A 23,434-nucleotide genomic window follows, 5' to 3' on the forward strand; every position below is an offset into this window, starting at 1 on the left:
TGCTGTAAGCTCTAGCTTTTTAGGTTTTTATTCCTGTATGTAAAAACGTCTGCACTTTTATCTCTGCCTGTAGCATCACCTTACATTCAGTCTGTAGGATCTTCAGGGCAAGAACTGCCTCTTTTTCTTTTTTTTTTTCTTTCCTTTTTTTTTTTTTTTTCCCCTCTTTTTCCTGCTTGTTTTTTTTTTTTTTTTGTTTTTTTGTTATTTGTTTTTATTTATTTATTTATTTATTTATTTTTCTGCAGAGCACCTGACACATCTCAACCTGCTCTGCAGTGCTGCAGTCCACTTGCCTTAGGGTTCAGGCGTAGGATGTCTCCTGTTACCACCGCCGGGTAACCTGCAGCGAGCATCCCCAGCGGCTCCAGCGCTGCTGCCAGCTGAAATGTGTCGAGCGTTGCAGGCAGCCAGGGAAGGACAAGCCAGTCATTTAGGTTGCACGTAACCCTTTACACCCCAGGAAGCCGAGAATAGCAGAGAGGGGTTGGCAGGCTCCCCTGCGGGTTAAGAAGGAGCTGTTTGTTCTCCTAATTACTTGTCTGGGAGAGGGGTCTGCTTGACAGTGCTTTCCTGCAAAGCATCGTGTTTGCCCTGAAGCCAAATAAAACCTTGGTGCAAACTTCTGCCCAGCGAGAAGAAAAGGCAACTCAGAGGGAGTTTAAGTGAATAAAAAGGCTGTAGCTGTTTCAAAGCATCTCTTGTGCATCAAGCAAGTGTGATGCCTAATATCTCCGATGCCTAAAAGGCTCTTTAATATCCAGGAATAGACACAAACGTGGGCTGGTTTCCCTTCCCTTCAGTAAAGCTTTTTCACTCTATATGTCAGTCGCTCTCCCACCTTTCTCCACTGCCCACCCCGAGGGCTTTGGACACGTATTTCAAGAGATGTCGGTGCTGAAAGCCCTCGGGTTCCCCACCCTGGGCAGAGCCAGGAGCTGTGCCTGGGGTCGCAGGAGGGATCAGGTGCTCCCCGCTCGCTGTTCCCACAAACACAATGGCTGGGATGGCTGAGAGCAATTTGGACGGAGTGCCTGCTGCTGGCTGGTAATTGTGGCTTTGGGGTTTTGTGTTACCCAGTGACTAATCCCCGGAGATCTTCTCAGGTTTCCCAAGCTTAGTGGAAGTCAGACTGTCCACACTCCTACTCCCTTCCCTGCTGTGATGCTGATTCAGCTTCTGGAGGGGAGGGGGCGTTTTGCTGCACGCACCGCGTCTGCAGTGCTCTGACTGCAAAAGGCAGGATCGCACAAATGACTCTTGACTTCTGAGGTTTTCCTTCTTTTCTGATTTCATCAGATTTAGCCGCTTTACCATCGCCTCCAGTAACAAACGCACCTAAGCAGTGGGTAGAAGTATCGCTGTCCCCTGTGGGATGTGGGCTGAAGTGCTCAGGCTCTGTTGTGCTGGAGGCGAGGGGGCTCAGCTGTGCCACAGAGGGGCAGGGGTGGCTTTGGGGAGCAGGCAGGGCCGAGCTCTTGGTGAGCAGCACTGGGATGTTCAGAGTAGCTGTGGTGTCTGGTCCCAGGTAGGAGCGGAGATCCTGGGGGAATGCGGGGAGGAAAACCAACTGGTGACCTCTCTGGGGCTATACTGGCTCCTGGGGGAGACAACACATGGCAGTTTTCCTTTTTGTTGGGAAATCCTCCATCTCTGACTCGAAGACACACAGGGAGCAGGTGCTCTGTGTGGAGAGACAGCAGCTAGTGGCTAAAGTAAAACCCCTGAAAACTGAGAGAAGATGACTTTTGCGGTTTTTCAACCTCGTTCTTGGTTCCCCTGGTATTTCCTATGAAAGACGAGTTTCTTCTCTCCCTTGTACGGTGCCTGAGGCTAGCACAGCACGTGCAAATCAGGCAGGGTGCAGGCAGCTGCCCTGCCTGCACAGGGCTCTTCCAAGCCTATGGTATTTCAGAGCCCTGCAAGAGAAAGATGCCTGATGAGCTGGTAGTTATCCCAGGTTGATACAACTCCTCCTCTCCTTGGATTGTTGAAATGCTTGTTGGAAGAATAAATCTTGGGCCTTATCCTGCTATTTTGCATCAAGGTAATCAAAGTTGTCACTTCACTGGCTGCTCCAGAATGAGCTATTTCCTCTCCTGGAAAGTTCAACCTCCAGTTTTTCTCCTCTTTGAAGACCAGCTAATTTGGTGGCTGAACGTCCAGATAAATCACCTTCAGATGAAGCTGGGTGTAGACTTCTAGAGACATTTGGCCATGTAAGACTTCATCTTCTTGTGCCAAAGTGAAAAACAACACTATCAATTCACTAAAAAGGACGTGTGCATGTGTGTAATGTAGACAAAATGAAAGGATGGTCCTCAAACTGACAGGCAGAAGAATCCTGAGGACCTCTAAGGATGTTTCAGATAAACATTTAAAAGTCTGGACTAACATTTTGGCCACTGTTGTGCAAAGCTGATAGATTTCCCTATTTTATCATTTGTACTGTTTCCACAGTCTTTTCACCAGCTTCTCCATTTAGATTCGTCAGTTTTTGTCAATGCTAAGTTGTAAATTGTTTATTTGCATGCCCTGAAGTTTCTGATTCCCTTAAGGAGTCTTTGCCCTTTTCTCCAGGAAAGGGTGCCACTTCTTCTGCTGAAGACACCTTCTTTGCACACAAGCAATTAGATTGCTATACCAGTTTAGCTACAGAATTATGTTTGCAGACACTAACCATAAGCTTTTGTGCCTCAGTTTCCATTTCTGTGAGTCGGTTCTCCCCTGTAGCTGGACAGAGGTGGGTACTGCATGGTGTAGGTGCCCAGCTCTCATCGGGTGCGATAGGATTCATTGATGGATGCTTCTTTCCAAGGCAGACGTAATCCTTGGCACACCTTGGGTTATGTTCTCTCTTTCATCAGAGGAGGATATACTTTGTCTTACCCTGACAGAGATCAGTTTACAGGCCCCGTGCCTCTCACTATAGACCTGTAGTGCAATCCATTTACGCTACCTAGGCTAGAAGAAAGGCTGGAGCTGGCCTTGAATGCTACGTTAAAAAGTCTCCAGGAGAGCTGAGCGTCATGTCCTCCAGTCTGTGAGAAACCCCTGCTTGCATGGAGCGGCCGTTTTTAGAGCGAGGTCCATGCCTTGCAACCCACAATTAATCAGAGGTGGAAAAGCTGCTCCTGGAGAGGCGCCAGCCTTTCAGAGCTCAGGTGTGCTCAGATCAACAGGACGGCTTCAGGTCTTCTGCAACCCAACCCCTCCAAGGCTACGCGTCCTTCACCCCCCCCCCCCCCAGACGCAACGCTATGAATAGGACCACTCTACACTTAGGGAATTTGGCCTTTTGTCAAGATTTATATAATAAAGGAGGCTGGAAGATTCCGGAGGGAGATTTTCCACTGTGCTGGGCACAGATGGGGGCTTGTTCCCGGGAGGAGACGGGACGGGAAGAAGAGGTGGGGTGGCTCATCGGCAAGGCGCTGCGCTCGCTGGTATGAGAGCGTGGCCTGCGTTTAAGAGGTTCACCATCGTTTTTGGGGTGAAAGCACCCAGTGTCCTTGTCTCTCATGAGGACTGGTCCTTAAAAGACCCTCTTTTGCTCTTTGTGGTCAGATACCCAGCGACGATGAGCTGTTTTGCTGTGTTTACTTTATTTGTTATGTCGAGCTGGCAGCGCTGAGTGCCGCAATTGACCGAGCAGCCAAGCTGGCAGCGGAAATGTCCAGACAGCCCATGAACAGCAGCTTAATGCATGTGCAGGTACGGTATGTATTTATATCTGAATGCATAGTCTGTGTGTGTGCACATGTGTTCCTGGGAAAGTTTCTGAGTGAGTGGCTAATGCATCTCAATTACACCCCAGTCTGGAGCAACAGCCTCGCTAAAGAATTGGAAATCTGTAAAGAATCCGCTGAAGTTAAAAACACCATTTGGTTTCCTTCGCCGGAGGGACACTCATCAATATCTCTTTCTGTTAATATCAGAGGGTTAAAGCCTTGGCAGGGTTCTCAGTCGCCAGATGCAGGCAGAGTTCAGATGCAGGCAGAGCTCTTTGGGAAAGGCAATTTCATTGCCGGTGGGTTAATGCCCCGATTTTGCCTGACGCTGCAAGTTTTGGAAAAGCAGCGGAAAGGAGATGGGTGTGCAGACTGCTGGCTTTCTCACTTTGTGCATGTCCTGCGAGTGAACTGGCCTCTTGTTCCATCTGCATCGGGATGGGTTTCCTGACAGCTCAGGATCATGTAAAAACTTGGGTTCCCCGAAGTTAGAGACCGCTGCTTTGGCGTTTGTGCTGCAGCCCTGGGTAGCGCAGAGCGCTTGGCGAGCTGCATTGGAGGAGCTCAGAAACAGGGAGAAACAAATTTCCTACACCAGCCTCCATCGATTCCCACGTGGCGAGGGAGGAGGAGATCCTAACTCGGCCTCAACCTTTGCCCTGCTCCATCCTGCCTCAAAACCACGAGCCGCTTACCCACGGTTACGCAGCAACTCGCTGGCTTCACGCTAAGTGCCTGAAACGCCCCTGACGGCGTGGTGGCTGGATTCCCGTCTCCCCAGCGAGGAATTTCCCCCCGGTGCTGCCCAGTCGGGCGGCGTGCTGCTGTCTGACACCAGCAGCTGCCTGCAGCCCGCGCTGCCGCAGGGTGCGCGCCACAGACGGGGACACCTGGTCAGAGCAAAGCCCCTGGGCTTTGCAGCCCGAGCGTGGACATCTGCTCCGAGCTGAAAGCTGGCACTTAGAAGGGTTTTGGCTTTAGGAGGAATATATTTACTTTGTACTGCCTTTTTTTTTTTTTTTTTTTTTTTTAAGGATGGAGAAGCCCAACCAACTATTTAGTCTGGTAACAGCAGAGCATGGCGGTGCTTCTGGAGGAGCCCCCCTGCCAGTGCAGCTGGTTACTTGTATAACATTTTCCTATAGCAGGGAAAAAAAATATGCTTTATTTCCTCCTCTTGTTCATCCCTGTCCCACAGCATTAAAACAAACAAACAAACAAACAAAAACAAACTCCGTGTTTTTTGATTCTAAAAACCAAAGATATTTCCATGCAGTTGTGGAAAAAGCTCTCTCTTCAGGATATCTTCTGTCCTTCTCAAGATTTTCTGCCACAAAATCTCTCAGTGTTACTGCCTTTTGCCAGCCATGGCTAAACTTGATCCCGTAGTGCTGCAGGCTTTGCTTTCCCAGAGTGACCTCCAGGCAGCCAGCTCTGATAGCAGACCAAAGGTTGACTTGTTGGGAGCAAGTATGAGGTTGAAACATGGATCTGTGCCCTTTTAACATGGGAAAATGTAGCTGTGACCACTTTGTGAAGGGACCTGGTGATGTGACCGTGCCAGGGTTAGGATGCTGGAGCCAGAGCTGGAGCCTCGCCGAGCGGGGGGAGCAGAGCACAGACGCTGTGTGGGGACGGAGCCGCTGTCCCCTGCGGTGAGCCTGGAGCCAGCCTCCCGTTGGAGCTCTGGTTGTGGGGCTGGGCTGGGATCCTGCCCTCACTCTGTGAACAGCTTGAGCAAGGTCCCATAAGGATAGGAAAAGCTTATTTCTCATTTCTGGGAATTTTCTTGGGGCTTTTCAAGTGATGTCCAGGTGCCATAGGGAGGAATGACTGACAACCAGCGTCTTCTGTAAGAGCGGGGTGGGTTGAGGGGTGCTCCTGGCCTCCACCCAAGCCTGGTTCCCCCCTTGTCCCTCAGCACACCGTGGAGACCCCAAGACCTTCTGGGGTCTGCAGGCCAGAAGATCCTGGAGGGAGGAGCAGGGGTCCAGAGGGGTGAGAAGGGAGAGGCCCTCAGGAGAGGGAGGCTGGAGCCCCCAAAGGACACCGCAGTGGAGAGCGGGGAGGAAAGTGGGGCAGGGAAGACGGGCAGGTGTCTGGCTGCTCGGTCCAGCAATACATTCTTACCATAGCTGTGGAAAAAAAAAAAAAACACAAAAGAGAGCATGTGGTGCCTGCCCTCCCTCTCCTTGGCTCTGCACAGAGCTGATGTCTGCTCGCTCGCATGGCGTTATGCATTGTCTGGTAATTACAAAAACATGAACGTGGGACTCCAAGTACCGAGCAGGCAGCACGAAGCCCGCAGCAGTCCCATGTGCGCTCTCCTGCTTCCCACCAAGGCATAACAGCCCCGTTGGAGAGCCTCCTGCTTAGTATAAAGTTCCCAGTCCTTAGCGGGGGTCCTTCCTTGTAGGGTCCTTTCGGTGGGATTAGCTGGGTGGCACAGCTCCCTCGGTACGTGGTGATCTAGCCCGAAATTCAGAAGGGCCCGGGGCTACTGCTTGTTTAGTGCCAAGAGCCAAAGGGGCTTGATGGGAGCCAGTGTAAAGGCTCAGGCTGTCTTGGCATGAATGCTGCGGGCTGAACTAGGGTTTGCCATTTGTTCCTCCCTATTATCTGTACCATCCCGGGTCCCCTGTGAGCTGTCTCCTTGGGGAAATTGTTAATTAGCTCTTACTGGGTGGCATTAATTAGTTTTTTCGCATGGCTTTCCTCTGTTTTAGCTTCCAGAGCAGGCACGCAGTGGTTGAGGCAGCTGGGGAATGGAGCTGGGACGTGCTGGGTGCAGGGGGGATGTGTCCCTGGGGCCAGCAGGCAGTGGGATGTGCTGGCCTGGCTCGCCAAGGCAGAGAGGAAGCAGCAGCCCGGTGAGTCCAGAAGGTGCAGAGGGATTGGCAGCCGTGAGGTCAGGGCTGCTGGTGGAATAGTCCCGCTAGCCTGGGAAGCTGAAACGATGCACGTTTTAACACAGCCAGTGGCACAGCAAACGTCTGCAAAGGCACTCGTGCGTCCTGGCAGGAGCGCTGGGCTTTGGCGAAAAGGGTTAACGCCGTCAAAGTGTGTTTGTGTGTGAGCCCCGGGTGCGTACGGGGTGAGGGTCAGTCAATTCCTGCTGATTTCCAGGGACAGCTAAACAGACACATCTGGACAAGCCTGAGAGGATTATCAGAGGAAACAAGAAGTGTATATGAGACAGATACGTTCTGGGAAACCATCCAAACAGGTCAGAAAAAGGATCAAGTGAGAGTCATCAGATGGCTGCTTCTGACCTCAAACGCTTAATCTTGCAGGTATGCAAACTTCCAGTCGTGGGAGAGCTACAGGGCTAGTTTTAAGGTCTTCTTTTATTTTCCCATCAATTTTCGTACCAGTTTATCGGCGTCTGTGTCAACATCATCACTTCTAACCCCTCTCCTTCAATTTGCAATCACAGGCTATTTCCAGGGTAAGAAAAGGGGTGAGGAGCATCTTCTAGCACCACCAAGCTAATAAAATACATTGGTGCTCGTACTGTGGGTGATTTAATGAGGAACATGACCTTGCTATCCAGTTTCTTGATGGGTATTGACCCGTACAACAATTCTTACTGTACCCGTTCCTCTGTGTAAAAGAATACACATTTGGGCTATGAGCTCTGACTTAACCTCTTGTTCTCTTCTGGTGAGTGCAGGATGGTCCTGAGGGAGCTGAAACTCAGCTGTGGAGTTGCAAGAGAGCAAGGGGCTGGTGCTGTTCCATGATCTGGAAAGCAGGAACCTTTCTGGGTGGGGATGGCCAGGGCTGCAGCACTGAGAGCAAGAGGGCACATCAGGGAGCACCACCGGGACCTCTCCTTTCTGATTTCTGTTGGCACAGGTTCTCGGTTGTCACAGACAAACCACTATCATGACCTGCACTGGCACCGGGCAGGGCCTTGGGACACGAAATGGGGCTCCCAAAGTGGCTGAGTGCCACTTGCAAGCTGAGCTCGTGCCTCCAAAGGAAGTGTTTGGCTTTGCCCCCAGTAGGTGTGCAGTGCCATAGGGCTCAGGAAGGAGATCCACAGGGCAGTGCCCAGCTCCCAGCCCTTTCAAACTTTTTTTTGTGTGGTTGTGAGACACAGCCTGGGGAGAAGAGTTCTCCTGAGACCAGGAGAAAGCATGATGAGGAGAATAAGCTGCCCCATCCTCATGCCCATCCCATCTCTCCTTGTCTGGTTCCCTCACACTAGCCAGAAACGTGGCTGTCGCAGTAAGGAGACAAAGATTACGTTTTAAGTGTTGAGGCTCAAAAAGGCACAACTGATCATGTCTTGAAGGCCGGCCTACAATATGCCCTGCCAAGGACGGTGACTGTGCAGCGTCAAGCGACAGAGGGGAGAAAATATTTGAGGCAAGGAACAGCAGCGTTACGGGGGATTATAAAGCAGATAGGATCTCCCCTTCTGCTGGTGCAGGAAGCTAATGTCATGTGTGTGAAAGCAAATGGGAACAAGCAGAGTGTAATGACTCAAGAGAAGGCTTGGTTGTTAGACAACCAGTAGTCCCAGGACCGCCGAAATATTCTAGAGCATAATATTTTTCCCTATTGATGCAAAAAATGAGCAACGTCTCTCTTTTAATGTCCAATCCAGAGGTTATTCAGAGCTGTCTTGCACTTTGAAACAGCAACATATATGTTCTCTGGCCTTAAATAGCTTCCAGACATGCAATTTTTGAGCAAATTGAAGCAAAAAGAAATGCTGATGTTTAAAAAATATTATTATTCAGCTCTAGCGAGCAGGGCTGGAGGCACATCCCTGCTCGCTCCGCGTGGAGCCCTCGAGCCAGGTGCAAGGACCGCCGAGGTCTCGCTTCCAGAGCCGGCGGAGCGCGGTCGCTGAAGCTGACATCAGATGCAGACCTGGGTGGCAGATTGCGGGGTGTGATGAGGTAGCACGAGACACTTGCTCCGTGGTGTTGCAAGTCAGGTTATGTTCAGCCTCTTGGAAAAATTCCCAGCCCACCAGGAGTCCCTTCTGACTAACAGGCACCCCTTAATCTGTCTTAATCGCCGCTATAATTTTACACTTATTTGGCCTTATCCAAGTAAAAGCCTTCAGTTGCTTAAGTAACGAGTGATGCGGCCTCCCGTCTCTCCTGGGAGATTAATGCTGTAATCTCCAAAGGAGCAAAGTGTCCTTTGGGGAGACAAAGAGCTGCTCAAGTGTGGGAAAACCAGCTCTGATGGCACCCCGTACCACCAGCTACCGCTGCGTGGCCTCCTAACCCCCTGGTGTGGACCCCAAGGACTGGGTGCAGCTCGGGGACTGCTCCGGGGGGACAGGGGACAGGAGATGGGGACACGGGAAGGGGGCAGGAGAAGGGGAAGATCCATCCCCACTCTCCGGCGGTGGAAATGGGAACAGGGCTGGTGCGTTCCTCGGGGTGTGTTGGGAAACGCTTGTAAAAACAGAATACTGCTGAGATGCCACTGAGTACGGACTGTAATATCTGCAGGATCTGGCATTGTCAGCAAGCTATAAAACATCCCGGCTAGCTCGCTAGCAGCTGCTCCCAATTTCAAAGTTGCCAAAGGTACAGAAACAGCAGGGCCGGTCGCATGGCACCTTGTGCCGCCCCGCGCTTGAGCCACGTTTGGTCGAAGCAGCTGGTGGCGTGGCAGGGCTGGGAGGCTTCTGCTCCGACGGAGAGGCTCTTCCCAGGGCTTTTCCAAGTATTTTTTTCTCCTTAATCATCAGATAACCAGGATGTAACTGTTTTCCCTTGGCGCTGGGAAAGAACAGCGTGTGTTCTTCATGTGATGCTCTGCAGCGCTCCTGAGCTGAGGGACCTGCTGTGCTTTCGTGGGTCCCGACTGCGTTATCCAGAGCTGGGCTCCCATGGGCTTGAGAGAAACTGTGTGTTTTTTACCTACTGTGAAAAATACCAGGAAAAGTTGCAGGAGGAGTCCCTGCTTGGTGTTTCCTGACCTCTACGGGCTTGGAAGGAGGGCAGTGAAGGCAGCTGCACTCGGCAGGAGTCACCAAACACCAGGCAGGAGCACCAGCCGGGTCTGCACGGAGCACAGGGGCTGGTGCAGACGGTGGTCAGGAGATTTGCTGTTCCCAAACCCTAGACATAAGCTATTAAAATAGCTGAGCTTTTAAAGATGCCCTCTGGAGAGAGCTCACTGCTGCATGCTGGCGTATAGTTTGCCCTGGTAGCAGAACAAATAGCATTGGTTGGACAAGGGAGGGAAAGATTCAGAGGCTGTCACACCTGAAACAAATTCTCCCTTCTATTTTTGTCCCCTGAATCCTTAGGTGTTAAGCTGCTTGTGTACAGCTGGGGGAGGAATTTGTCCTTGTGATAAAATCTTTTCTGGCGGGGTGGCTTTCTCGCTGCAGCACACAAAGGATGCCAGAAAAAAAAAAAAAAAGAGTATTAAATCGATGGCAGTAGCTTGTCCTCTGCCCTGCTGCCATGCTGTGTGGTCTCCAGCCATCTCTCCCTACCCGAGGGAAGGAAAGATGGGAGGCTCGACCTGAAAGGTTTTCAGGCTGGTGGAACTGGAAGTCTCTGCAGCTCCTGGTGCTGTTGAGCCTCGCTGTTCTCGGAGGGGGACACCCTGCAGCCCAGCAGTTTAAGGGGGCGAAGGGATGCTCCACCAGCAGGGTGCCTGCAGAGGTCTGGGTTTTGTTGCCCCTCTTCCTCGGTGAAAACCCGCTGAGCTCTGCTGTTGCTGGTGGCCAGCAGCACTGGGATGTGCTGGGCTGGGAATAGGAGCTGCTGTGGGGATTTTTGGTTTGTAGGGGTTGGACTGGGTAGCACGGGCGAGGTAGACCTCCTTTCATCTCTCCTCACTTCAGATATGAATCTGCTTATGTCCTTTTTTTAAAAGGAAAATACCTTTTTGACTTTAAAAGGGCAATTTTAAAATATTTTTTTTTCATCAATCCCTCACCCCAAATGTTGTTCCTTTTTATAGAAGCTCTTCAGCTCTAATGGCAGGTACAAATGCAGCAGGAAAGCTGGACCTTCTGGAACTTTTCATGGAGAATAACAAAGTTGTTCTGTGGGTTTTTGGTTTTAAGAGCCTCAGAACACATGGCAAATCAAGTGATTTGAGTCAGGAGGTGAGATTTCTCCTTGCTTTTACCCTAAAACGTTAGACCTAATTTTGTTTGCCCTCTTTCTCAGTGATGCGCAGAGATGGGCAAGCACCACAGTAATTCAGCTTGCAGCCAGTACTGAACTGGGGGAAACATGAAAGGTGGTGAGGAGACAGAAGGAGCAGGATAAGAGTCAGCTAAATCAAACTGCGTGAGCAGGAGATGGATTAAAAATAAAAGTAGAGAAAGAATGAGCCAAACTTCAAAACTCTTGGCTCTGGTAGTGAGGACAACTTAGCTTGGAGAGGACCAGGAGGGATGGCGTGGAGGTGCTCTGCAGCGTTTGGGCTGAAGGCACGGGCAGGGAGCGGGGACAAAAATGTAGCCGTGGGCTCGGCTTCTGGAGGACACGAACGACGTGGCTGTGCCGCTCTGCCCGTGAACGTCAGCTCTGAATGTGGCTTCTTTCTAAGCCAGTGCATTAAATACGTGCAGTGGTGTATTGGTCACAGTCTGGACACAGCCCTTGGCTGAAAAAGTTGAAAGGAAATTAGCTGAAGCGGAAGAAGCCGCTTCATATGGGTGTCTGGAAGGCCGAAATCTAATACAGGCATAATCTCCTGCATTCCCGTCACACTGTCTGGGCTGGCTCTCGCTGCCGTGCTGGGCAGACACCTAGGGGCATGGCCGTGCCGGGGAAAGGGGAGCTTTTGGGGCTGCTCGTCTGTAGGGCAGGGCAGGAGGGACCTCGGGAGCACCGGGGGACTTGGCTGAGCAGGGCACCCGCTGGCGGCACAGGAGCAGCCGCTGCTGGTGGTGAAAAGCAGCAGAAGCATCGGCACAGCAAAGACCAAACCGTGCCAGGTTTTGCTGGCTGAGGCTCTTGAGAGTTATGAGGACAAGACCTGGCCTGAGCAAGGTGTGGAGGTGGTTACTGGGCAGAGCTGGTGCTGCTTTGCAGATGTGTCTTTTGCTTAGGCAAGCGCCAAGTGTCTGTTAGACCTCACAGGAGGCTCTGGCTGTGCTAATAATACATTTCAAAGGGCACCTTGAGCTAAGGGCACAATTTCAGGTCTTGGAGAAAGGCAGAACACCGTACGTGGGGCATTTGCAAAATTTAATAGCTGGCAGAAATGCTTTCAGGAGCTTAAATCTTGCTCTGGATGGTGAGTCCAAGCCCTCACCTAGTTTCGGGCAGGCTTTGACTTTCCTTCCTTGACAGGGACTTCACTGATTCATCTCCGCCTGGCCCTGGTGCCAAAACTGAGTTTCCCCCTTTGCTTTTTGCAAACCAGATGTAACCGGGGAGAGGAGAGCAAAATCCTCATCCATCTTAAGGACCAAATTAATGCTGACAAGTCCAATCAGACTGGATTCTTCCGGTACAATGTGTTGCAGAGCTTGCAAGAAGTGTTCCTTACAATGAGAAAGGGTGCAGCAGGATGGAGCAGGGACAAAAAGTCTGAGCTTTCCATTCACGAGAGGGTCTTGGAGCCACTCTAGCATGAGTCAGTAGATCTTTTGCCTTACTTTTTTCATCATTTAGGGGATTTTTTTTCCTTCCCAAAAGATCTTTCAGGTATTGTACATGTATATTTCTCAGTGCCCCCAGGACTTTCGCTTTGTTTTAAAAAAACAAAGCTTGCTTTACCTGCAAGCACACAGAGTAGGTGACTCTGGAATGGGTTGGGAGTAGTTGTGTGTCCTGTTAGCGAGCTGAGCATTTTGCCCTTCTAGTGGTATAACATTTCCTGAAGCTCTCTGGCTTACGAGTCCAGGCTGAGCATCGTCTGTAGGTCATCAGAGCTGTCAGCCCAGGGCAGGAGGAAGAAGAAGCAGTGCCTGGCTGGGAGCTGGTAACAGATAGGTGAGAGGTGGCCGTCCCTGCGGGCTCAGGGGGGCTGCAGGAGGGCAGGGACTTCTGTGGTACGGTCAAACATACCCACAACATGTGCACGAGGTACAAAATTGATCACATCTCATCCCCAGAGAGCTGAGGTGTGCCTCAGTGCTGCTTGTCGATCCGTTCCACTTGCAGGGGCACGCAGGCGAGAGGTGTACTGGGCTCTGTGAGCTGCGATGACTGCCAGGAGCCAGCTGGTCAATTAGTTATTTGTGTTAACGAGGGAGGTTGAGGAGGCAGAGGGCATGTTACAGACCTCACGTGAACCCCAGCCCCGGGTTCCTTGAAGCCATCCTCGGGCTTCCAGGAACCTTGGTGCAGAACGAGGTCCGCACCAGGGGCCGGGTGAGGATGCCACCGCTGGCTCTGCTGCCGAAATGGGCCCTGCTCCCCCCTGCAGGGCTCTCGGCCAGCGAAAGGCAAATCCAGCACAGCCGACCTAACTCCCCAAATATTAGCACCATTGCCAAAGCTTTTCCCAGGCTTGGAGAGCGACCATTTCTCTCTGAAACGCTCTCGGCACGGCGCTGGTGAGATGAAGCAGGCACGTGGGGCTGGAGCTCAGACAGGAACCCAGCTTGGGGGCGTTATTTCGGCCTCTCCCCTGTTCGGGGGGGGGTGGCTGTTTAATCGCTGACCCCAGTGATTTATGGAGGGTTAGCTCCGGTGCCCGTTGAAGTCAACGGGAGCCTTTTGATGTCAGCAGCCGTCAGCTGGGCCCGCAGCCTGCCCTTTCTTGTGGCATCTGGGTACGTGGCAAGCGAAAGGCGTGAATGATAAAGCGGGCAGGGAAAGTAAAAGGGGGGGGGGGGCTGAAAGGGAAAAGCCTTCATGTGAACAAAAGCCTGGCTCGAAGGTACGGTGTTTCTCAGAGCTCTGAAATGCACAAACTGTTGCTTTCTCTTTTGGCTTTTCAGCGCTCTGTTTTGTTGTTTAACGGACAGTCTGTTCTAGCTGCTGTTACTGCGTCGAAGTACTGCCCCTCCGTTGGTTGGGGGGGTTGTAAATGACTTCATTAGCATTTATTTAGATGGCTGCCTTAGGAAGCAGCCTTGATTGATGGGCTTATTATCTGGACTTTCCAAATGACTCTGTGCCTGCACTTATCTCCGTTATTCCATTCAGTTTTAAGCAACTGTGACTTTTTTGGGTGTGTGTTGGGGCTGGTTTTAATCTTCAGCACACTCTTCAAACCTTCATTCTCACAAAGCTGGACCGGGGTGAAGGTTGTTGCCGCTTTTGCCTTTTATAAGTTGGGGGAATGGAAGCGGAGAGGCGAAAGGTTTTACCCCAAATCAAGCATGGCATCCCAGCTGGAACTGGAATCAGAACAGAGGAGATCCTGGGTCAACCCTCAGCGTTCAGGCTCAGTTCTGGGCTTTGTGCTTTGTAGTTAGGAAACACAAAGGTAACAGATACGGGCGTGGGGAGATCAACTCCCATCTGCCATGAGTTTTGGTACTGGAAATAACCTCCCTCTTTCACACGTAGGTCTTGGTGGGAACCCAAGTGGATGTTAAGAGGGCACAGACATTGCAATGCTCACGCAGGAGTCACGCAGGAAGCGATGGGTATCGTGAGTGGTGGCTCTCCTGGTGGCTGAGGGACTTGGAGAGGACATCAGCAGTCAGATGGTGAAGTTGGAAAGCCCTGGAGCTGGTTAGGGGTGCCTGTGAGCTGTCACTGGCTGTTGTTAGCTGTGTTTCTCATGGGATGGACGACTGAGGTACCAGGCTGCTCGCACAATGAAGATCCCACAGCATACTTGGCATGTTTGGGGTTATTACTTATATTTAACATATATATATGGTAATTCCTGCTGCTGTTGGTTTTGTTCACCCTCTCCTAAAATTTCGTGGTTTATTTCTGTTAAATGTCTGCCTTTCTCTGCTCCTGGAGGTGTCTGCATTGTCACGAAGGATGAAGCAAATTCCACAAAGCAGTCTGATTCTGCAAAATACTGCACAAAACTGGCAAAACACTGGCTGACCTTGATTTTGGTGGAGAACGGGGTTATCAGCTGTTTAGCACTTCGCAGGTCTGGAGCCCGTGTGGGGTGTTGGATATAAAAGATGCCGTGAAAAAAAATAAAACACAATATTTTGTATTTGCAGAGATTTAATGATCGCAGTAACTGATGTGACTGTTAGCAGGAATTAGTGCAGAATTCATACCTACAGAGGAAAAGAGGAGAAGGCAAGTGGATAACGGACACCTTACATTCAGCACATGGAGCACAGATAGTTTCACAGGGATAAGGACAGCTGAAAATTCTCACTCTTTCCTGTCGCTGGATCAGATTCCTTCGGTAGAAAAAGGGCAGGCTGCCCCGGGAAATATCTCAGTAGGCCTAGGCCCCCTCTGACATCAGGTCAAATATTCCGGGTCACATAGCTGAAGGCCACGTGGTGAAACTCAATATTACAATGGATCGAGTGCTCCTGCCACATGGAGCTAACGTGCCGCTGCGCTCGCGGAGGTGGCGGGCTCAGCAGATGCTCTGGGAGGGCCGAGGCTTCAGGCAGAACTGTGGCTGGGCTGGGCTGGAAGGGGAGCAGGGAAATACTGCTGTGCTTTGGGGGACAGTTTGCTCTGCCCTACACGGAGCTTGAAAAACCGGGAGCCTTGAGGTTCCCCAAAAGAGCAAGCGGTACTTTCCTCTTGTCCGATGCCAAAGTCTGAAGTTAGAGCCTCTTAAATGTCTAGGACCAGGGAGGGAAAAATTAACTATTGTACATAGTCAAATGTGGCTGATGGGATTTTCAGTGCAGAGACTGATCCTGCACTGAGCATGTGAAGTGGCCTGTCCCCTCTTCCAGAAAAAAAAACAGTGAATTGCCTCCGTTTTCAAAGCTCAAATCACTTTAATTCAACTTCGGCTGCAGATATCAAAGCAAGCCCTAGTTTCCATCACTTTTTTAAAGTAAAAACATCTTCCCCTCTAACATCTGGGAAAGGTGAAGTTGTTGCCAAGCCCTGAGCTGTCGTAATTTGCTTTCTGAATGTTTCAAGTCCCAGCGGTGAGGTTTTGTTCTTTTGTTGCGGTTGTTGCCATCCCCTGCCAGCAGCGCAGGAGCGTGGCTGATGGCAAGGCCTCCCGCGTTCTGCAGAAGTGGCACACAATGTTTTACAAACTTATTCCCGGCCCGCAGCCCAAAGCACGTTGCAGGCTGAACTCTTTAACATCTCGAAAGCTCGAAGCAACGTGGAAAAGTAAGATAGAACAGTGAAACCCAAAGCTATTTTTACTGCAGAATCGCGAGTTCACCTAATAAAATGCTCAGAATTCCTAGAACTCTGAAGACGTTCTGAAACTTTATTGCCTCTTAGGATTGCCTCTGATTTTTTCTTTTTTTTTTCTTTTTTTTTTTTAACAAATAAAATTCAGATCTTCGGGATGATATGGTAGGTGTCGGCTGTATCGATGTGTGTTATTTTGCAGAGATGGGTGGTGGTGGAAAGTGCTGGACGTGAACAGACGGCCCGCAGTGACGTGCTGCTGTGGCACGGGCAGTTTCCATGTTCTTCTTTTCAGTCTCCTTCTCCTACTCCTCAGATTTCTTTCTGAAGCGCCCTGTTCAGCGGTGTCTGTGTCCATTCGGTTCTTTTCCCTCCGCTGAAACTGCTGAAAAGCTCTGCAGTTATTCCTGCTGGAAGTCTCGGGGCTTTGACCAATTCCTGTCTATGTGTCACCAAGCTGCCTTGCAGTGAGAGTGATTTAATTACTATTATGCGCCAGTATCTTGTAAACTTGTTTCTTTTGGAAGCCTTTCCCAATCCCCAAGAACATTATTTCCATGCCTTTATTTCTCTTGGATGGGATCTCACATTGCAACTGCTCTGGGTTAATGCTTGCAGAAGTCGGAGCTGCTGGCGTGGCTGGGAGCGCTCCCCATTGATCCCCTTCCAGTAACTCCCAGTGACTCGGTGTCCTGCGGGCTGGGGCTGAGCTCTGCCCTCGCTTCAGCCCAGTTGTGTTAGCATCCCCTTCATTTCTTTCTGCAATCAAGTAGAGCACAATCGCAGAGGTTAAAGGGTGACGTCCGTATGTCTACAAAAATTACAAATTATTCCTAACAAAAAGATTCAGACCCATAAAGGAACGGGCACATTCTATCCTCCTTGCTGCTGCTGCTGCTCAGAGCTGCTCTCCTCCAACACTCGAAGCCTGCTGTTCTGGATGTGACAAGTTTTTCATTTGGGCATGACAGAAGGTGCTGAGCTGGAAAGGCACAGACCAGGGGCATGTATCTGCCCTGGCAGGACCAGAGTTCAAGGCAGAAATGCCTTTTTCATCTTTTTTTTTTTTTTTCATCTTTCAAATGCATCTAGTGGTGAGATGATAAATAATCAAAGGAAAACCCAAGCTTATCTTGAGACTTGGAATCCTGCTCTCCAGGAAGTGCAGCAGGGCCATGCTTCTTTATTCTGAGCTTGGAGAATTTCCCTGGCTGTGGGATAATGAACATTTCCCTCAAATGGGGTTTGACAAACTGCAGAGGGACCTTCAGGGGACACCCAATTCACACCTCCCTGAGTTTCTTGTGTCTGCAGCACCGGCCAGGAGCTCTCCTTTCTGTGGGGGCTTTCAGGGGCTTCTTGTAGGCTTCCACGTGCTCTCCTCTGTGCTCTCTTGCTGGCTTTTATGCCTGAGGATCAGTCTGAAAGCAGTTCTTCCACTCAAGGCAGAATTTCAGCCCTTTTCCTCTTTTGAGCTGACACACAACGCCCACTCTCGCTTCAGGCAGCTCTGCAGGCCAGTGAGGCTTTGGTCAGCTGGTGGGACTGTCCTGCTCTGGTCCCAGCACCAGGGCCACCTGTGATACCCTGACAGCAAAACCTTGGGTGATTCAAAATCCTGGGTGATGCAAAACCTGAGGTTTACCCACCAAACCTCCGCTTTTCCTTCTGTTTTCTGCCGAGGAGCCCGGCTTCGCAAACAGCTGATGGTGCATGAACACGATTTGAGAGTGAGTGAGACCCCTGACCAAGTAAATGGGGAATTTTTTGCCCCAAATGACCACTGGCTCTCGGGAGAGCTGTGCTGTGGCACGACTGACCCCATTTCAGCCCTTTGCTGGAGAGCCCCGTGATGTCCTCGGCAGACCCGCGGTGACAGCGGTGCCAAACGGCAAAATACCCTTGGGGACAGAGGTCGCTGTCAGTCTGAAAAAGTGTTTTTACGGCAAGAAAATTAAAAAGAAAAGAAAAATCTCATGTCACAAATGATGCCTTGGGGTCACCCTTGTTATAAATCACTTCTTCACGTGCTTGCTGTCACCTTTGCAGAGGGGAGCTGGGCTTTGCCATCGCCGTCTCGTCGCTGCTGCCGAGGACGTGCAGGGACCGGGACCCCGGTGGCTGCAGCCCCCCCCCCAAAAGCTGTACCCTCGCTGGCGCACGTCGGCAGTGGCGGCCGGGGGGGAGGGTGAGAGCTGGGTTAAATCACAGCGAAGCAAGGCGTGCTGTTGCCTCAGCAACCCCCTCCCCAACAGCCGGAGCGCGGGGGCTGCCGGACCCCTGGGGCTCTCTGAGACTGAAAGTGATGGGCAGCGGGGAGCCCCTGCTGTAGTGTAGGTTTTGGGGAGGCTGATGGAAATCTGTCCGAGATAGAGCGGTATCGTGGATGTCCCGATACCATCCTGATACTCCCCAAAGAAATGATGTTATAGTCCTGTTTAAAAAAGGGGAAAGAAATGAAGAAATGTGTCCCTATAAAAGCTGCAGCCAGACCCCCTTGGCACCTTCATGCATCGCTGGGGGAAGGCCGTGGGGTATTTTGGGGAGCCAGGAACCCTCAGGTATTGCTCCTGGGGTCAGCAGCTGCCCAATCCCCATTCTCCATGCTGTTTCAGAAAGAGGGGATTTTTTACATCAAATCATGGCTGGGGCAGTCTCCCCGGAGAGAAGCAGCAGCCTTTGAAGCAGCTCTCACCTTCTGGGGGTGAAATTGCACAGCTTGACCCTGGGGGGGGGGAAGAGGGGCAGCAGCTCAGGTGTGCGCTGGGTGCAGGTGAGCTCACTTTGCACGGCTGAGCCCCTGCAGCTGAGGCTGAGCTGGGTGGGGAGCACAGTGTGTGCGTGCCAGAGCTTGGGGTGAGCGGAGTGGCTGTCCCTGCAGAGCAAGGTAAGGTTGAACAAGGCTTTTTCAGGATTTCCTTGCATGGTTTTGTGTTTGTGGTGTGGTTTCTGTTGGTTGAGGAGGCCAAAAAATGAAAGGCAGGGAGTTCAGACCAGTGCTGGAGGAGAAAGGATGGTTTCTGGGGAAGGCTGTCATGGTCAGGGCAAGCCTTGGTTTGCTGCGTTTTGGTGGTAGAAGTTGGAGATAACTTGGTTGGAGGAGTAAGTCACAACAGGAGGAGCTGGTGGAGGTGAATATTGTGGATATTGGTACGTGAGGATCTGGAAGGGGTGACTGAAGTACTCCCTACAGGGAGTGCTGTGGAGAAGTTTTAAAGCTGGTTTTCTTTCTTTTTTTTTTTTTTTTTTTTTTTTTTTTTTTTTTTTTTTTCCCTATAGAAGTGCTGCCCCCTTGTAGAAAATGTGAGATCTTCAGCTTGTTCTCTGAAGCAGGATTATTTTATCCCTCTTCTGCAGAGTTGCAATGAAACATGAAACTTGTGCACGTCATGGCTTTCTGCTTCTGTTACAAATCCCTTCCAAATTTGATGCATTTATTGTGTGAAGTTGTTCGGAATTCCTAAAGGCCCCAACTCTGCAAAGCAAACTGCAGCCCTATACCCCCATATGAATTCACTGTAGGACCAGGACCTGAGCTGGTTTGGGGATTCCTTTTATTTTACTCTTTTTCCAAGCAATCAGAAACAAAAGGCGCTGATTTCCCTGTGTGGGGGTCAGCCAGGTGCAGGGGGTGATAGGAGGTTCTCCCGTTACCCAGCACAGGTGGGGTGGCTGTGTTGTGTTCTGCCTTGCTGGGCTCTACCTGATGCTGGAGGCAATTTTCTGTGGGGCCGGCTCCCAGCCCGTTGTGCTTCTCCTCGCCTCCTGACAGCGTCTAGACGAGGGCAGATAGCGCTACGGGTACTGCCCAGTCATGTTTCGGAGGCTGACTTGGCACCGACGTGGGCTAGGCACTAGAATTCCAAAAATGCAAGAACCGAAGTTTTGATTCCGATATAATCTCATGGCTCTAACATCTGGGGCCGCGGGCACTAGCACAACTGCTTCAACCTCGCCGTGTTCGTGCCAGACCAGATCGGTGACTGGGGAAGGTCAGAATTTAGGGTTTCACAACCTAAATCTGCCTTTTTGTCCCTGAGTATTTAGGCTCTTCACTTTCCTCCCCACGCTCTCCATAATCCTGATTGACGTGTGGTTCCCTCTGTTAAACCTCTTGAGAAACTGAAGTATTTGCTGTGTGATTTGCATTAGACAAGTATAGTCAGAGCTCGGGGAACAGCTTTGTGAGAACTTCCTCCGCACCTTGCTGAATTGATTCACTCACGAGTCAGCGAAGGCTTTGAGTCCTGCATCTGCTCAGAGTTTGCAAGGAGACAGCAAAACTGAAAAATGAAGCAATGGTTTATCTCCCTCTTATGGCCAGACTCAGAATGGCTGCACTGCACGCAGCTTTTTGGTAAGGAGCAGGGAGTCTCTGAAACCCGTAAACTTTGGTGGTTGAGGTGTGGGGTTCACAAGGATTAAGCTGATCTCTCCCTAAGGAAGCTCATAAATTATGCTTTTCAATACAATATAAAAAAGAAGTTGAACTGTGAAGCAGCCAAACTGCTCCGGTTTCTTGTGGGTTTAAATCTGCAATTGGGGAAACTGATATCTAGTTTAGCAACAAGCTGAGGAATGGGATCCTCTTTGGCTGTGACTGTTCCCCATGTACTGTTAGAGAACTGGGCTGGTACTCACTGAGCCCTGCGGTCATGGCACATGGTGGCACAGAAGCAGGATGGTCACAGTGAGTGCTGCTCTTGTGTTTCCTATTAACATGGTGAAAAGAGAATAAAATACTCTGTTAAATGTTCCCAATGTGATTTCTTGCCCTTCTGGCACCCCTTCTTTCAGCTGAGATCAAAATAGTATATTGAAAATCTCTCTTCCAGGTGTGCTGGCTGTGTCCTGTTAAAAGCAGTGATGCTTGCCCTAAACGCAGAGAAGTAGAGCCAGGTGTGGTTTGGGTTCGAGACACCTGAGCTATATTGAGATCAGTGTGGGTCCAGAGTACTTTGGCAAGGAGCATCACATCACATCACCAGCATCACTAACTGATGGTGTGGGATGTGTCTTTAACTGCTCATGTTAAATTAATGTTGTAGTCCAGGGCCTGAACCAAATGAGCCTGCTTGAATTGAAGGCTGAGGGCAGGAGATCAGGAGCAGCCGTGCTATCAAGATTTCTGAAGTTGCCGCTTGTCCCTTCAGATGTGTTGACTGATACTGTGCAGGCCCCTCACATCTTGTAGCAGTGCTTCAGATGCTCAAGAGCCCACTTTGCACTTGCTAAAGGACTAGAAGTGCATGTGCCCCAAAAAATTGGGCTCAGGTGGCATTGTGGTCCTGATGAGGTGGTCAGGAGCTGCAGCTTGCTATGTTGATGATTGCTTCAGGTTAAATTGAAAGAAGCTTCTATGAGGCTTGGTGCTGGCACTTTAAAATCAGTTCTTAAACTATTGTTTGGATCAGCTGCTGAGCTCAGCTATTGAAATGCACACCCTAAGGAGCTGCAGTGTTGCTGTCAGTAGCGAGGTCTGGTTTGAGCAGAGGCGTGTCTGCACACTGCCTGAGCAGAACGATGGGGAGGGCTGTAGAAAAAAGTTGCATGGAGACTGCCTGTGCTCTAGGGAACAACTGGACTGATGTGAGGATAGCTTAGATTATGCACCTTTTATTGCAACAGAGCTGTTTGATGAAGTGTTAATTAACAAATATGATGTTTATGGTTTCTGTTTTGTGAAGGAAGACGAATGTCCAAAGGAAAGCTTCCCCTTGAACCAGTGATCATCCCCCCATTCCTGGCATGTGAGACCGCACCACTTACTGACATGGCGTTGTCTCTGCTGCTGCCTGAAGGCAACTGCTCAGATGCCAGTATGTGACCAGCTGGGATTCAGACACCCCCCCCTTTCCTAGGTTACTGTAAATGACAAGTTAGCAATTTATAACCCTCCTTTCTTTTAGGAGAGAAGGGGCACAGGGCCAAATTAACCCTTAGCCTTCCCACTCCACTCAAGTGCAGTGTGTCTGGAGCAAGGCTCACCTTCTCTGTATGCTGCTATGGTCATCTGTTGCTACTGAGACCTCCTCCTACCAGCTGTACTGCTGTACAGGGTGGCCTGATGCCATTGTAGTCTTCTGAAAGATTAAAAACCTGAGCTATTTTCCTGTGGAAAAGCCCAAGGTTGATCGCTTCCCCCTCCTACAATTGAAAAGCAAATGCCCTTTCACTGCTCACCCTTCTACTGCTGCAAATGAGAGCAAGTCCATGGGCAAAGTCTCAGGAACCATCAGCCAAAGTGCTGATCTTCCTGGCAGGAAGGAACAGAGTCTGGTGCATCCAGAAGGCTTAAATTTTGAAAGGTTGGTTGATATCTTACCTAGCTTAAAAGAAAGGGTTACAAAAAGTGTGTTTCAACATTCCTCATATGATACAGACAACTTTCTGAAACACTGTGGAAAGATGACTGTGTACAGGAATATTTTGGCTGTGTAGAAAGAAGGTATTCGTAATTGCTGCTTTTTAGTTCACTCTTACTCGTGAAATAGTTGTCACAGAACAGCTACACAGTGAGCATCTTAAGGAGCACCCATTATTTCTAGAACATTTGCATGAGAGGTTGCAAAAAATCATAACATACCTATTAATCACTTAGAGCAAGAATCAGTTTTACTTCGAGAATGTGCTACAAATGCATTATTCATCACCTAATTACAAGTGCTGAACTGTAGTTATGTTTTGTCTTGACTAAAACATGCTTTCCCTTCTTCTACTGCTCCCACCCATTTTAAGATCAGGATTTTTTTTTTTTTTTTAACTTTGCTGTATTTAAATTGTATGGGATGTATGGTAAATCCTTTAACAGCCAAGCAACTAGAATTTCAGACACAGCCTTATAAGCTACTTGGCTGCCCCTGATAAGCATGGGGGTGATAACTGTACAGTCATGCAATCCTTCTAGACAGGTTTGTGGTTTCCTCCCCCCCTTTATAGGGCTTTCATACCTGGGTTCACTGATTCATAGTACATTCTGTCTGCTTCTAATTCTGAAGTCATAATTAGACACTAAATGGCATAATTAAAACCCTTAGTCTGGCCTGTGAGATGGGGATTTCAAGGTGATTCTGTGATATGTCAGCTCTAACACATAACCCTTAAAACTTGTAGTTTATCACAGCTTACTGAAGTGTGTACTTTTTTTTTTTTTTTTTTTCGTATATTGAGCCTGAAGTACAGCATCCAATTCCCTCCCTGCTCTAGGACTTATTAAGCTATGTACCTCAACCACCTTCCTACGTAACACAGGGATTCAGACATTGTGTTCCTCAGTGACAGAGGCAGCCACTAGCTTCTTAGAGGACTACTGGCTGAAAGGAAAAAAAAAAAAAAAAAGACACAAAAAAACAGGTCTAGACCATTGCCAGAAGTGCCTTTTTTTCCCCAAGGCTGAGCATGCCTACACCATCACTACTATCAGACTGAACTTACTCAGGACTTACACCTTGTAACTAATAGGGCCTCCACGTAAGGTCAATTCAG

This window comes from Aythya fuligula, chromosome 14 (assembly GCF_009819795.1).
Source record: "Aythya fuligula isolate bAytFul2 chromosome 14, bAytFul2.pri, whole genome shotgun sequence".
Taxonomy (NCBI): Eukaryota; Metazoa; Chordata; class Aves; order Anseriformes; family Anatidae; genus Aythya; species Aythya fuligula.